We start from the raw sequence: 15,744 nt of genomic DNA on the forward strand, positions 1-15,744 counted from the left end.
GGTCAAAATAAATACATTATGATCAAATAAATTTTTGAATTAAAAAATGCATGTCGGATATGATAGGACTGGTTTCAATTCCTTGAAAAATTGATTATATCCCTCTTATTTGTTCCTAGGCAATCGTTGTATGTCTTTAAAAACTCCCCCCTTGCATCATTTAATTCTTCTCACCCTTCCTTTCCCTTCACCTTTTTCCAAAGTGTCGTGTGGGCAAGCCCTATTCAAAATCTTGTATTTTCATTTAGGGTGTGTCTAGGGCACATCTAGATGTGCTCTAGTTATTGCACATCTAAATGAGTGAATCAAGCATAAAGAGGAAAGAAAAAAAAGAAAAAAAATCGAACCGCATCTCAACATAAGATCAATGACATAGGACTTAGATGTGCAATACTTATGGCACATCTAGATGTGCTTTAGCAAAACTGTTTCATTTATTATGTCCTTGATTCAAAATATTATTTGATCTCCTTTTTGAATGGAAACTTACGAAGTATCTCTCACAACTAACCGAAAAGAAACATGAACTCCGATAAGTAGAGAAACAAAGAACAAAATCGTATTTTCTCGAAAAAATAGATCCCTCTCAAACAACATATACTATTCCCAAACCCAAAGAAAAATAGACCTACAAGAGAGGCATGCTTAATGTAAAACATCTGACTTTTATGTCACTCTCATAAAAGGTTATTACTGTATCGATCAAATGACTGGGAGGAGTATCTTGAGTTCAAGCAGTTCTCTCTGAAGGGGTAGGTTGAGTTAAAGGTTGTCCTCTTCCTTCTCAAGAGGAACTCCTGACCTCCTTGAGAATATAAAGAAGAAACTAAGATCTATGCCCCCCCTATCCTGACCATGGAAAAATACAAACTTTTGAAAAAAACTGAAAATTCAAAGCGAGGATGTTAGCGATAGTTAGTTCAAACTCGTACAGCCCAAAAAGCAATAGTTAGTTTAAGCTCTTAAAGCCCAAAAAGCATATGATTTGACCGCCTCCAAGTTTCAACATTACCTTCATCTTTAGACATGCTTTCTGATTTATAGAGTATCAAATAAAAGATTCAAGCATGACTGAAAATTGAAAGTGATGTGATGAGTTAGGACTGACAGGAACATTTAGTAGGACAACCAACACGAAAACTACGACGATATACTACCATCACATGAAATATGTAAATGTGTGTGCATTATTTAGGTTCTCAACATCTACCTCTCATGCTCTTCCGGTCTCTTTTCTCCTATCCATGCATCTCACTGCCAATCTATCAAAAAAATAGCAGATTCCCATGTAGGTGGGGTCTCGAACAGCGACGCGACGGGAGCAGACATCAGCCTTCAGGAAGTACTCATCAAGCTTGATATCGACCGATGACCACCTTGATTGATGACAGTAGCCCGTGAGAAGACGTCACACTCCAGCTCACCGCAGAAGTCTCACCGCAGAAGTAATTCTGCACACATGAAGACTTAAAAAAAGAATCAATGTCTTAAAAAATTAAAAGCTACACATATAAAAGTGTAAAAAGGCATAAGTGGGGACAAAATTGTGGAATTGCTCTGATGAATGCACATAAGACTATGCGGCACTTTGATTATCAAAGAAGATTAAATGCTCGTAAATCATAATGTACCCTTCACGAGCATAACCAAATCCTGAGAAAAATAAAAATTATTATCACCACAAGCCACATACAAGATGTCTAGAAAGCAAATAGCAATGGTCATTTTGACAGGAATTAAAATATGACACATTATTCAGAAAAAGAATTATAAGTTTAGTGTGCAGGCAACATGATACTAATCTATACACGCACAGTTGTCATGCGCACAGCAAGCGCCATTTGAAAACAGAGTACTCCCCCAGTCCCAAAATAAGTGTCGTTGATTTAGTACAGTTTTATAGTATAAAACTGTACTAAATGTTTTATAGTATAAAACTATACTAAATCAAAGGAACTTATTTTGGGACGGAGGGAGTAATCATTATCGGTATACATACACGGTTCTTGGACAAACCAAAACCTACATGCAGCTGCAATCATGCATCAAAGCTGCCAGTACAAAATACATCTTTTGAATGTTGAAATTTTACGATTTGGTAGCCATCTGCAATCATGCATCAATTCTCAGAATCATATCATGATTGAAAATTTTCCAATTTGGTAGTCTGTAGATTAATATAACAAGCAACAATTTGAGAGTTGGGAGACATTACTAATACGATTCACTTTTTACAACGTAGTTTGACCATGATCGAAAATATCCCAATTTGGTAGCCCGCACATCAGCATCACGAGCAACAACTTTCCAATTTTTACAAAGCAGTTCATGTAGAAGATGGCAGAGAGGGTGTGGGTTTAACACTACTGATCATCTGCAGATTTTGAATGACACCTTTTAGACCTTGTGTTAAAAAATGATGTTGAACTATTGGCAAAGATTCAAAATCACTCAAGGATTATTTAATCAGCATCATGATTCTACAAAAAAGTGATCAAATTTTGAGTACCTCCCAATAAGTGTTTGCTTCGCCCCCTGCAAAAATCCAAGCAGAAAAGATATCATAATGTAAACAATGGAAATTCAATCAGTAATCAGTGTACACAATCTATTATTGGTCATTGCTTTTTTGACATATATGGGCTTACTAATATGCCAATTGAAGCTCACAAATGCGAATCCCATGGTAGAAAATCTCTCTCCAGACATGAGGCCTGATAGGATCCCACGTGATAACTAACAAGAATGGAATGGTCCAAGTAGAAAATTATGGGATTAAGGTAGTAGAATAGAAGACCAAACCTGAGGCTGTAGCCTGTAGCGGCCGGAGACTCCTCGCACACCTGCATCACCACGCTGTCTGTCGCTGATCAATGGCGGGTCAGCCGCACCGGCGCCTGCCTGAGCGAAGGCAAGAAGAGACCGACAGGAGAGCGTAGCAGCATGGAGAAGCCCTTGCGGAGGATCGGCTTCGCACCACCAGTCGCCACGGCCTTCCTCGACAAGGTTTCGCACCTAAAAACTTAAAAAGAAAGACATTAAACTCGGGACTTTTTTTGTCAACGGTTCAGTTAGATGTATTAGTTCACGGAAATTTAATGGGAAAAGAAAAGGATTGAAGAAAAGAAAGAAGCATTTCCATCACCACATAGAGTATCAAATGAACCCTTGCTACAACAGGACGACTGATCAATGTTTGACATCTTGCCTTTTCATCTACTTGTATGTAATCTTGTGTGCACTTATATCAAAACACAGTGGTGGAGCAAACGAACATAGTATCATAGTAGACTAACGGAGTAATCAAATCAACCATACTACCAGTTCACGAATGATGATCATGCTTAACTTCTGACAGAGAGCGGCACGCTTCAGGATAATCTAAACTAACTTTGTAACATTATCTATCAACATAATCACATACATAGAGGGCCAGATGAGCTGCTTCTCAGTTTGCAGGAATAATGTTGATCACATGTCATTTATAGGACAAAGTTATTTGGGTAATGCCACCATTTTGCATATAACAAATTAATAATACTATTCTTGTTTCGTAATTTGAGGCATCGAATGTTTTAGGACACGTGACTAAAGCAGAGAAAAGACCATGCTCTTACATGTTGAAGCAGCCATGGCACTTGACATCATGCAGAGAAGGAACACAAAGACAACACATAATCTGGGGCTGGGAGAAAAATCAATTGAAGGGAAAGGCATGTTTCACCCACATCCTATGTGGCCTGATGCGCACGTACCATGAGGAATGAGTTGAGCTTCTCTCTGGGCCCGTCGACGGCTTGAGGAGGTCGATGTCGTTCTGCCACACCTGCTCCGATTCCCAACTAAAAATAGACAAATTAATTCACACGGCAAACAGCAGCGAAGCTTAGCGTCATGCGTCAACCGGCTATGCGGCAAACCCCTTCAGCTCCTCTCTTACTATGCCCAGAGCAGATTCGAACGCGAGGAGCACGCAGCCCGCTGGCGTGAGGCTCGCGGTGCGGTGGGCGACGGAGACTACTGGAGACCAGCAATGGGGGCCGATGTGGTGGAGCTAGCGTTACCTCGGCCGTCGCTTGTCGTTGTCGTCGACGCGCCGCACCTGGTCGTCACGCCCTCCCTGCATCGCCATCGCTCGTCGTTGCCGTCGTCGCGCCCTCCTCATGGACTCCATGAGATGTCAAGGGCGCGGATCCACCACTCCAATCTAGCTTGGTTGCAGTGCGTTGCCGCTTGAGGTCGCTGTAGGCGGAAGGAGGTCGGCGGCGGTGATTCCTCTCTGGAGGGAATCGAGAGCGAGGGATTTGGGGGAAGGGAGTGGGAGGTGGGATACGGGGACGTGGGGACGTGGGTTGTTTTTCTTCTTTTCTTTTTTCTTTTTTTCTCGCCCGGAGGGGTGGGAAGGCGGTCCGATTTTTTAGGTGTGAAGACAGTTTACACGTACGAGGGGAGGTCGAACCATCACGACGTTCGATTCTCCTTTAATAGTAGAGATGCTTCTATGGTCACACTCAGGTAGAACAAGTGCTTAAAGCTGAAAATGATTTGCTCAAGGAATTAAATAATAAGAAAAATGATAATGCTAATAGAGTTGTGACTAGAGGGGGTAGAATGACTTAGGAACATTTGTATCATGAGGGCCACCCTAAGAGAGTTGAGCAAGATTCTCAGAGAACTAATGTAGATGCACCTAGTCCTTCTAAGAAAAAGAAAAATGATAGGACTTTGCATGCTTCTAGTGAACCTGTTGTTGACACACCTGAGAATTCCAATGATATTTCTATTTCTGATGTTGAAACACAATTTGGTAATGAACATGAACCTAGTGATAATGTTAATGATGATGTTCATGTTGATGCTCAACCTAGCAATGACAATGATGTAGAGATTGAACCTGTTGTTGATCTTGATAACCCACAATCAAAGAATCAACGTTATGATAAGAGAGACTTTGTTGCTAGGAAGCATGGTAAAGAAAGAGAACCATGGGTTCAGAAACCCATGCCTTTTCCTCCTAAACCATCCAATAAAAAGGATGATGAGGATTCTGAGCGCTTTGCTGAAATGATTAGACCTATCTTTTTGCGTATGCGTTTGACTGATATGCTTAAAATGAATCATTATGCTAAATACATGAAAGATATTGTTACAAACAAAAGAAAGATACCGGAAGCTGAAATTTCCACCATGCTTGCCAATTATACTTTTAAAGGTGGAATATCTAAGAAACTAGGAGATCCAGGAGTACCAACTATACCATGCTTCATTAAAAGAAACTATGTTAAAACTGTTTTATGTGATCTTGGAGCCGGTGTTAGTGTTATGCCTCTCTCTTTATATCGTAGACTTGATTTGAATAAGTTGACACCTACTGAAATATCTTTGCAAATGGCCGATAAATCAACTGCTATACCTATTGGTATTTGTGAGGATGTGCCTGTTGTGGTTGCGAACGTTACTATTTTAACGCACTTTGTTATTCTTGATATTCCCGAGGACGATAGTATGTCGATTATCCTTGGTAGACCCTTTTTGAATACCGCAGGGGCCGTTATTGATTGCAACAAAGGCAATGTCACTTTTCATGTTAATGGTAATGAGCATACGGTACACTTTCCGAGGAAACAACCTCAAGTCCACGGTATCAATTCTATTGGAAAAACGTGTTATTCAAAAATTCTCCGGTTTCATGCGATTCGGAAAGAGTTTGTTAACAAGACTTGATCAACCTTGTTAGTGGATTCCTTTTGATGAGCATGAGATGGATGAAGTTAGAAAGCACAACTCTCTGTACCCTCCTTTTATTTTCTGTTATTTAGATTAAATAAAGCAAAAATAGTATTTTCTGTCTGTTTTCTGAATTATCCTTGCAGTAAAAAAATACCCCGAAAATAAAAAGTTCTCCAAACGTCCCGAAAATGAAATATGATTTTTTGTAGAATATTTAAGAATATCTGGCACTGAGAACACACCAGGGGGCCCCACCATCTGGCCACGTGGGCACAGGGTGCGCCCACCCCCCTGGGGCGCCCCCTGCCTCGTGGGCCACACGTTGTAACACCCTGAGAATCATGCTACAGTAACCCCCTGTGATTAAGCTAATCATGTTGCTAAACAGGGCATGATCACATTTGAACCACACCCCTGTCAAACTCCTAGTTCAAACTTCAAATATAATTAAAGTGAAAAATAAAAGTTTTCAAAAACTCAAACAAAAATGTTCTGTGGGTGCTAAATAATACACTGGCAATTATGGTGGAGAAAACTCCTTTTTATAAAATGCCTAAATACTTTAAATGAAATAAAACAGAAAAGGAAATAAACAAATAAAAAGAAAACAGAAAACAGAAACAGTCAGAGAAAAGGAAAAAAAAGGGAGCAGGCCTTCCCCCCCCACTGGACCCGTGGCCCATCTGCACCGAACCCCCCCGGCCCAAACTGGGCCGCACCCCCGCGCCCCCGGCCCAGCCCACCTCCTCCCTCGCCCCTTCCCTGTTCCCCCGACCCGGTCGGAACAGGGGCGCGCTGCCGCCGCACCACCTCGCCGGCGGTGAACCCCGCGAGAGGATAAGGGCGCCAGCGGCCCCCACTCCCTCGGGCCTCTCTCCCACTCACCCCGCTCACTCCCTCGGCCTCTGCGCCTCTCCCCCGGATCCGCGCCGCTCCCCTCTTCCCCACGCCCGACGCGCTCGCCGCCGTTCCCGTCGTTCTCGCGGCCACCGTGCCCCACTCGCCACCCCGCCGTGTCGTACGACGTCGCCGCCCTCGACTACACCCCCTCCGCCTCTCCGTCGAAGCTCGGAGCCACCGCAACGGCCTCCCCGAGCTCGCCTTCAACCTCGGACGCCGGCGACCCCCTTCTTCCCCGGCGCCGACCTGCTGCTCCTAAGCACCCACGGGCCTTTCTTGCGCCACGCGGTGAGCTCCTCTACCTCCTCCCCCACTCCGCTAGCTCGCCCACGCTCCCTAGCTTTTCCCCCACGCGCGCCCGAACGCCGCGCCGCGGAGCTCGCCGCCGGCGGGTCTCCGGTGACCAAATGGTCACGGGCTCAAGCTCACAGCGCTCCCCACCGCACGTAGAAGCTCCCCAGCCCCTCCGCTTGCTCGACCGCCTGCCGTAGCCCTGTTTCCGTCGGGCACCCGTGCGCGCCGCCACCTCCGCCGATTCCGGCCGAGTCCGGCGAAGCCCCGGCCACCCCTGGATGCGGCGCTGCGAGTTCTTTCGAATGGGCCTAGCCCCGTTCCTCCCCGAGCCCCGTAGCGCAATTCCGGCCAACTCCGGCGAGGGACCGCCGCGGTTTTGGTCGCCGGAGTTGCGCCGGCGCCGGCCGCCGACGTGGCACACCTGGGGCCACCCCCTGGGTCACTGCCAGTGGCCCCCACGGGCCCCAGTTGACTGGGTTGACCCAGTCAACTGCTGACTGGGCAGGCCCAGTCACTGACATGCGGGCCCCGCCGCAAAAATTAAAAAAGAAAAAGAAAAAGAAAATGTTTTATAAATAAAAATAATTAGTTTAATTAATCTCTCACTGACAGGTGGGCCCAGTAGTTAATTAACTAAAAACTAATTAGTTTAATCCTCTGTTAACCCACTGTCTATGACAGGTGGGTCCCCCTTGTCAGTTTGACCAGTCAACCCGGACTGTTGACCGCTGACGTCACTCATACGTCATGCTGACGTCATATCCCTTTTTCTGTTAATTAAATAATTCCAGAAATTCAAATAAACTTTGAAAATTCATATCTTTTAAACCGTAACTCGGATGAAAATGTTTTCTATATGAAAGTTGCTCAGAACGACGAGACGAATCCGGATACGCAGTCCGTGCGTCCACCACACCTCCCTAACCTATCGAACTCGCAACTTTCCCCCTCCGGTCCTTCTGTCCGAAAACGCAAAACATCGGGAATACTTTCCCGGATGTTCCCCCCCCCTTCACCGGTACCACCTACTGTCGCGTTAGGACACCCCTAGCACCGCTCACTGTCATGTCACGCATCGTCATGCTTGTGTTTGCATTGTATTTACTGTTTCTTCCCCCTCTTCTCTCCGGTAGACTACGAGACCGACACTGCTGCTGCCCAGTTCGACTACGGAGTCGACGACCCCTCCTACTTGCCAGAGCAACCAGGCAAGCCCCCCCTTGATCACCAGATATCGCCTACTCTCCTCTATACTGCTTGCATTAGAGTAGTGTAGCATGTTACTGCTTTCGGTTAATCCTATTCTGTTGCATAGCCTGTCATTGTTGCTACAGTTGTTTCCCTTACCTGCTACCCTACTGCTTAGTATAGGATGCTAGTTTTCCATCAGTGGCCCTACATTCTTGTCCGTCTGCTGTGCTATACTATCGGGCCGTGATCACCTGGGCGGTGGACACGGGCATATACTTATATATTATATACATGACACCTGAGATGACTAAAGTCGGGTCGGCTCGTAGGAGTACCCGCAAGTGGATCTTTGTGGCGAAGCGACAGGGCAGGTTGAGACCGCCTAGGTGAGAGGTGGGCCTGGCCCTGGTCGGCGTTCGCGAATACTTAACACGCTTAACGAGATCTTGGTATTTGATCTGAGTCTGGCCATTTGGTCTATACGCACTAACCATCTACGTGGGAGTAGTTATGGGTATCCCGACGTCGTGGTATCAGCCGAAGCTCTTTTGACGTCAGCGACTGAGTGGCGCGCGCCGTGTTGGACCGCTTTGACGTAACCGCCGTGATCGTGTGGGTTGCTAGGTCTGCTCGCGGCCGCGTTCGCAACGTGCAGGTGTGCTTAGGGCGATGGGCCCAGACCCCTGCGCGCATAGGTTTAGACCGGCGTGCTGACCTCTCTGTTGAGCCTAGGTGGGGCTGCGACGTGTTGATCTTACGAGGCCGGGCATGACCCAGGAAAGTGTGTCCGGCCAATTGGGATCGAGCGTGTTGGGTTATGTGGTGCACCCCTGCAGGGAAGTTTATCTATTCGAATAGTCGTGTCCCTCGGTAAAAGGACGACCCGGAGTTGTACCTTGAGCTTATGACAACTAGAACCGGATACTGAATAAAATACACCCTTCCAAGTGCCAGATACAACCCGGTGATCGCTCTCTAACAGGGCGACGAGGAGGGGATTTGCCGGGTAGGATTATGCTATGCGATGCTACTTGGAGGACTTCAATCTACTCTCTTCTACATGCTGCAAGATGGAGATGTCCAGAAGCGTAGTCTTCGACAGGACTAGCTATCCCCCTTTTATTCTGGCATTCTGCAGTTCAGACCACTGATATGCCCCTTTACACATATACCCATGCATATGTAGTGTAGCTCCTTGCTTGCGAGTACTTTGGATGAGTACTCACGGTTGCTTCTCTCCCTCTTTTCCCCCTTCCTATCTATCTGATTGTCGCAACCAGATATTGGAGTCCAGGAGCCAGACGCCACCGTCGACGACGACACCTACGACACTGGAGGTGCCTACTACTACGTGCAGGCCGCTGACGACGACCAGGAGTAGTTAGGAGGTCCCAAGCAGGAGGCCTTGCCTTTTCGATCGTTGCTACTATTGAGCTAGCCTTCTTAAGGCGAACTTGTTTAACTTATGTCTGTACTCAGATATTGTTGCTTCCGCTGACTCGTCTATGATCGAGCACTTGTATTCGAGCCCTCGAGGCCCCTGGCTTGTATTATAATGCTTGTATGACTTATTTATGTTGTAGAGTTGTGTTGTGATATCTTCCCGTGAGTCCCTGATCGTGATCGTACACATTTGCGTGCATGATTAGTGTACGGTCAAATCGGGGGCGTCACACACGTGGACCCCCTCCACTTATTCCTGCACCCACTCACTTCGTCTTCCTCCAGAAAAAAATCCTCCCATAGCTCAAACCCGTGTTCTAGCTCATCTTGCTGCCATTTTCGATCTCCTTGCTCAAAGCTTCATTCACAAAACTGTTTTGGGGGATTGTTCTTCGGTATGTGACTCCTTCAATGGTCCAATTAGTTTTTGTTCTAGTGCTTTAATTATTGCAAATTTTTGCTGCTAAGGTGACCCTGTTCTTAAGCTTGCATGTCAAATTTATATGGTCCAAAATAGTATTAATGCATGATATAGCCTCTAGGCACTTGTGTGAGTAGTTGCTATCAATCTTGTTGAGTTTGGTTCACTTTTATTTTTTTGAGTCACTAAAAATTTCAGAAATTTTCAAAGGGAGAAAATGTTGAAGAGATTGTTGAGAGGTTCTTCGAGCCGAAGCTTGAAGGATAAGCAAAATGAAGAGAATAAAACGCCCAAATATAATCTCCCTCGCACTGCGGAGGTTCGGCCGTGCGAATGGCCTTGTGATGAGTTCTTGAGAGCCGGCGGAATTTATGATGACTTTTATTACTTGGCTGAGAATGCAGGCCTCACCGACTTCCTCCACGACCAGCGCGAACAGTATCTCCTACTCACTAATATTTTCATGCAAATTTTTATTTCCATGCTAAGAAATCACCACCTTCAGTGGAGTTTCACTTATATGATGAGGTTAAGGAGATGTCACTCCATGATTTTTGTCGAGTCTGCAAGATACCCTTTGTGGGCAGCATCGAGGAACCACACCGTAGTGATGTGGATGCATTTATTGATAGAATTGTTGTAGGGGAAACGAGGAAAGTTTCTGATGCGAGAATTACTAGTATACATTTTCCTGTTCTACGTTATTTTGCAATATTTGTTAGTAGATGCTTAATTGGTCGCGGGAACAGTGGAAATCTTAGTGCTCCTGATATTGTCATTTTGCGCCATGCTTTGTTTCGTGATACAACTTTCAGCTTAGGTGCTATTATTGCTAAACGATTAAGTCTGAACCGTACAAAGGGCCCCATCTTCGGAGGCATCTTTGCTTCACGCCTTGCTGAACACTTTGAGATACCTATTAGGCATTATGAGAAAGAGGAAAAGTTGATGCCCCCTGTTTTTCTAGATTATAAGAGTATGGTAGCACATGATTTTATCGTTAAAAATAAGAAGAAGATGCTTAAGTATAATTTGATATTTGATAAAACTCACTGTTGACTATTACCTTGCCTGCACCTTCTTTGTTTAACATACTTTCAGGCACGTACCTCATCTTGCCGGAGTCCATTTATGCATACTGGAGGCTGACACAAGTTCCAGAGCCTGAGCATGAGCCACCACTTGACCCTTATCGACAGTCTGTTTATCAGTGGGATCCGGAGGAGATCGCCAACTAGTGGCACCCCGAGGACACTCCTCTGTACACCGGAGAGAGTAGCTTCGATCCGTGGGCATAGACCAACTTAGGCCAAAAGCCTGAGCTTGGGGGAGTACGTATTTCTCACCGACATTACATTCATGTTCACACACTCATTCTAGTTGTCGATGTTCATACTTTTTCATTGTACTATCCATGCTAGCTTATTTTCTTTTCTAAGCCTTCTTCTTCTGTGTCTGAAAAACCTTAAGAAAAACAAAAAAAATAGTTGTAGCTTTTAGCTAGTTTACTTTCCATGCATGTAGTAGTAGTAATTAAAAGAAAACCCAAAAAGATTTCTCGTTCTTCTTTTGCTTGTTGGGAGCTTTCCCGTGTAAATAGTTTTATTTTTTTTCTTTGGGGTTCGAGAGGAGAAGACCATGATGAAAATGTTGAGTGGCTCTCATATGCATTATTGTTGATTTAACCAAGAGCCCATATTACCTTGTATTCTCCCTTGTATTAAATGCTTGCAGATTCCAACTTAGTCCAATGCACGTGCACTATTATTATTATCCACACCGTTCGGTCGTGCAAGTGAAAGGCAACAATGACGATACATGATGGACTGAATGAGATGAGAGAAGCTGGTATGAACTCGACCTATCTTTTTTTTGTAAATATGATTAGTTCATCGTTCCTGATTCAGCCTATTATGAATGAAACATGTTTGCAATGACAATTAGAGATTATAGTTGCTCATGCCATGCTTAATTTGCTAGGAGTTTATAATGGTTTACCTTGCGTGCCAACATGCTATTAAATAGTTGTGATGTGGTATGATAGGGTGGTATTGAAGGAAATATGCCCTAGAGGCAATAATAAAGTTATTATTTATTTCCTTATATCATGATAAATGTTTATTATTCATGCTAGAATTGTATTAACCGGGAAACATAATACATGTGTGAATACATAGACAAACATAGTGTCACTAGTATGCCTCTACTTGACTAGCTCGCTAATCAAAGATGGTTGAGTTTCCTAAACCATAGACATGAGTTGTCATTTGATTAACTGGATCACATCATTAGGAGAATGATGTGATTGACTTGACCCATTTTGTTAGCTTAGCACATGATCATTTAGTTTACTGCTATTGCTTTCTTCATGACTTATACATGTTCCTTTGACTATGAGATTATGCAACTCCCGATTACCGGAGGAACACTTTGTGTGCTACCAAACGTCACAACGTAACTGGGTGATTATAAAGGTGCTCTACAGGTGTCTCCGATGGTACTTGTTGAGTTGGCATAAATCAAGATTAGGATTTGTCACTCCGATTGTCGGAGAGGTATCTCTGGGCCCTCTCGGTAATGCACATCACAATAAGCCTTGCAAGCAATATGACTAATGAGTTAGTTGAGGGATGATGCATTACGTAACGAGTAAAGAGACTTGCCGGTAACGAGATTGAGCTAGGTATTGAGATATCGACGATCGAATCTCGGGCAAGTAACATACCGATGACAAAGGAAACAACGTATGTTGTTATGCGGTTTGACCGATAAAGATCTTTGTAGAATATGTGGGAGCCAATATGAGCATCCAGGTTCCGCTATTGGTTATTGGCCGGAGACGTGTCTCGGCCATGTCTACATAGTTCTCGAACCCGTAGGGTCCGCACGCTTAAAGTTCGGTGACGATCGGTATTATGAGTTTTTGTGTTTTGATGTACCGAAGGTAGTTCGGAGTCCTGGATATGATCACGGACATGACGAGGAGTCTCGAAATGGTCGAGAAGTAAAGATTGATATATTGGACGACTATATTCGGACACCGGAAGTGTTCCGGCTTGTTTCGGAGAAAACCGGAGTGCCGGAGGGTTACCGGAACCCCCCCCCCCGGAGAAATAGTGGGCCTTATGGGCCTTAGTGGAGAGAGAGAGAGAGAGGGTTGGCCTAGGGCTGGCCGCGCGCCCCTCCCCCTCTGGTTCAAATTGGACTAGGAGAGGGGGGCGGCGCCCCCCATTCCTTCTCCCTCTCCCCCTTCCTTCCCCCTCCTAGTAGGAGTAGGATAGAGGGGAGTCCTACTCCTACTAGGAGGAGGACTCCTCCTCCTGGCACGCCCTACAGGGGCCGGCCGGCCTCCCCCGTTGCTCCTTTATATACGGGGGCAGGGGGCACCTCTAGACACACAAGTTGATCTGTTGATCTCTCCCAGCCGTGTGCGGTGCCCCCTCCACCATAATCCACCTCGATCATATCGTAGCCGTGCTTAGGCGAAGCCCTGCGTCGGTAGCATCATCATCACCGTCATCACGCCATCATGCTGACGAAACTCTCCGGCGAAGCTTTGCTGGATCAGAGCTCGCGGGACGTCATCGAGCTGAACGTGTGCTGAACTCGGAGGTGCCGTGCGTTCGGTACTTGGATCGGTTGGATCGTGAAGACGTACGACTACATCAACCGCGTTGTGCTAACGCTTCCGCTTTCGGTCTACGAGGGTACGTGGACACACTCTCCCCTCTCGTTGCTATGCATCACCATGATCTTGCGTGTGCGTAGGAATTTTTTTGAAATTACTATGTTCCCCAACAGTGGCATCCGGGCCAGGTTTATGCGTAGATGTTATATGCACGAGTAGAACACAAGTGAGTTGTGGGCGATACAAGTGATACTGCTTACCAGCATGTCATACTTTGGTTCAGCGATATTGTTGGATGAAGCGGACCGGACCGACATTACGCATACGCTTACGCGAGACTGGTTCTACCGACGTGCTTTGCACATAGGTGGCTGGCGGGTGTCAGTTTCTCCAACTTTAGTTGAACCGAGTGTGGCTACGCCCGGTCCTTGAGAAGGTTAAAACAGCACTAACTTGACGAACTATCGTTGTGGTTTTGATGCGTAGGTAAGAACGGTTCTTGCTCAGCCCGTAGCAGCCACGTAAAACTTGCAACAACAAAGTAGAGGACGTCTAACTTGTTTTTGCAGGGCATGTTGTGATGTGATATGGTCAAGACATGATGCTATATTTATTGTATGAGATGATCATGTTTTGTAACAGAGTTATCGGCAACTGGCAGGAGCCATATGGTTATCGCTTTATTGTATGCAATGCAATCGCCCTGTAATTGCTTTACTTTATCACTAAGCGGTAGCGATAGTCGTAGAAGCAATAGTTGGCGAGACGACAACGATGGTGATCAAGGTGTCGCGCCAGTGACGATGGTGATCATGATGGTGCTTTGGAGATGGAGATCAAAGGCACAAGATGATGATGGCCATATCATATCACTTATATTGATTGCATGTGATGTTTATCCTTTATGCATCTTATTCTGCTTTGTTTGACGGTAGCATTATAAGATGATCTCTCACTAAATTTCAAGGTAAAAGTGTTCTCCCTGAGTATGCACCGTTGCCAAAGTTCGCCGTGCCGAGACACCACGTGATGATCGGGTGTGATAAGCTCAACGTTCATCTACAACGGGTGTAAGACAGTTTTACACACGCAGAATACTCGGGTTAAACTTGACGAGCCTAGCATATGCAGATATGGCCTCGGAACATTGAGACCGAAAGGTCGAGCGTGAATCATATAGTAGATATGATCAACATAGTGATGTTCACCATTGAAAACTACTCCATTCCACGTGATGATCGGTTATGGTTTAGTTGATATGGATCACGTGATCACTTAGATGATCAGAGGGATGTCTATCTAAGTGGGAGTTCTTACGTAATATGATTAATTGAACTTAAATTTGTCATGAACTTAGTACCTGATAGTATTTTGCTTGTCTATGTTGTTGTAGATAGATGGCCCGTGCTGTTGTTCCGTTGAATTTTAATGCGTTCCTTGAGAAAGCAAAGTTGAAATATGATGGTAGCAATTACACGGACTGGGTCCGTAACTTGAGGATTATCCTCATTGCTGCACAGAAGAATTACGTCCTGAAAGCACCGCTAGGTGCCAGGCCTACTGCAGATGCAACTGACGGCGTTAAGAACGTCCTGCAGAGCAAAGCTGATGACTACTCGATAGTTCAGTGTGCCATGCTTTACGGCTTAGAACCGGGGCTTCAACGACGTTTTGAACGTCATGGAGCATATGAGATGTTCAAGGAGTTGAAGCTTATATTTCAAGCAAATGCCCGAATTGAGAGATATGAAGTCTCCAATAAGTTCTACAGCTGCAAAATGGAGGAGAATAGTTCTGTCAGTGAACATATACTCAAAATGTCTGGGTATAACAATCACTTGATTCAACTGGGAGTTAATCTTCTGGATGATAGTGTCATTGAGAGAATTCTTCAATCACTGCCACCAAGCTACAAGAGCTTCGTGATGAACTATAATATGCAAGGGATGGATAAGGCAATTCCCGAGCTCTTCGCAATGCTAAAAGCTGCGGAGGTAGAAATCAAGAAGGAGCATCAAGTATTGATGGTCAACAAGACCACCAGTTTCAAGAAAAAGGGAAAAGGGAAGAAGAAGGGGAACTTCAAGAAGAATAGCAAGCAAGTTGCTGCTCAAGAGAAGAAACCCAAGTCTGGACC

At 45.1% G+C, this 15,744-nt stretch overlaps 1 long non-coding RNA gene across 4 annotated transcripts; it reads right to left on the bottom strand.

The window, feature by feature from the left end:
* Nucleotides 1–1,019: 1,019 nt before the first annotated feature.
* LOC141042474 (uncharacterized) lies at nt 1,020–5,230 on the bottom strand. Of its 4 annotated transcripts, XR_012205436.1 has the most exons (6): nt 4,065–5,228; nt 3,756–3,842; nt 2,803–3,015; nt 2,649–2,714; nt 2,510–2,535; nt 1,020–1,653 (listed from the first exon to the last, which is right to left on the bottom strand). It is a non-coding gene; the product is annotated as an uncharacterized lncRNA (long non-coding RNA). The 4 variants fall into 4 exon arrangements; XR_012205435.1 differs by having other exon boundaries at nt 2,510–2,714; nt 4,065–5,230; XR_012205437.1 differs by lacking the exon at nt 2,649–2,714 and having other exon boundaries at nt 4,065–5,223.
* Between the last annotated feature and the right edge of the window lie 10,514 nt (nt 5,231–15,744).

Source organism: Aegilops tauschii, chromosome 3 (genome assembly GCF_002575655.3).
Source record: "Aegilops tauschii subsp. strangulata cultivar AL8/78 chromosome 3, Aet v6.0, whole genome shotgun sequence".
NCBI classification, from domain to species: Eukaryota; Viridiplantae; Streptophyta; class Magnoliopsida; order Poales; family Poaceae; genus Aegilops; species Aegilops tauschii.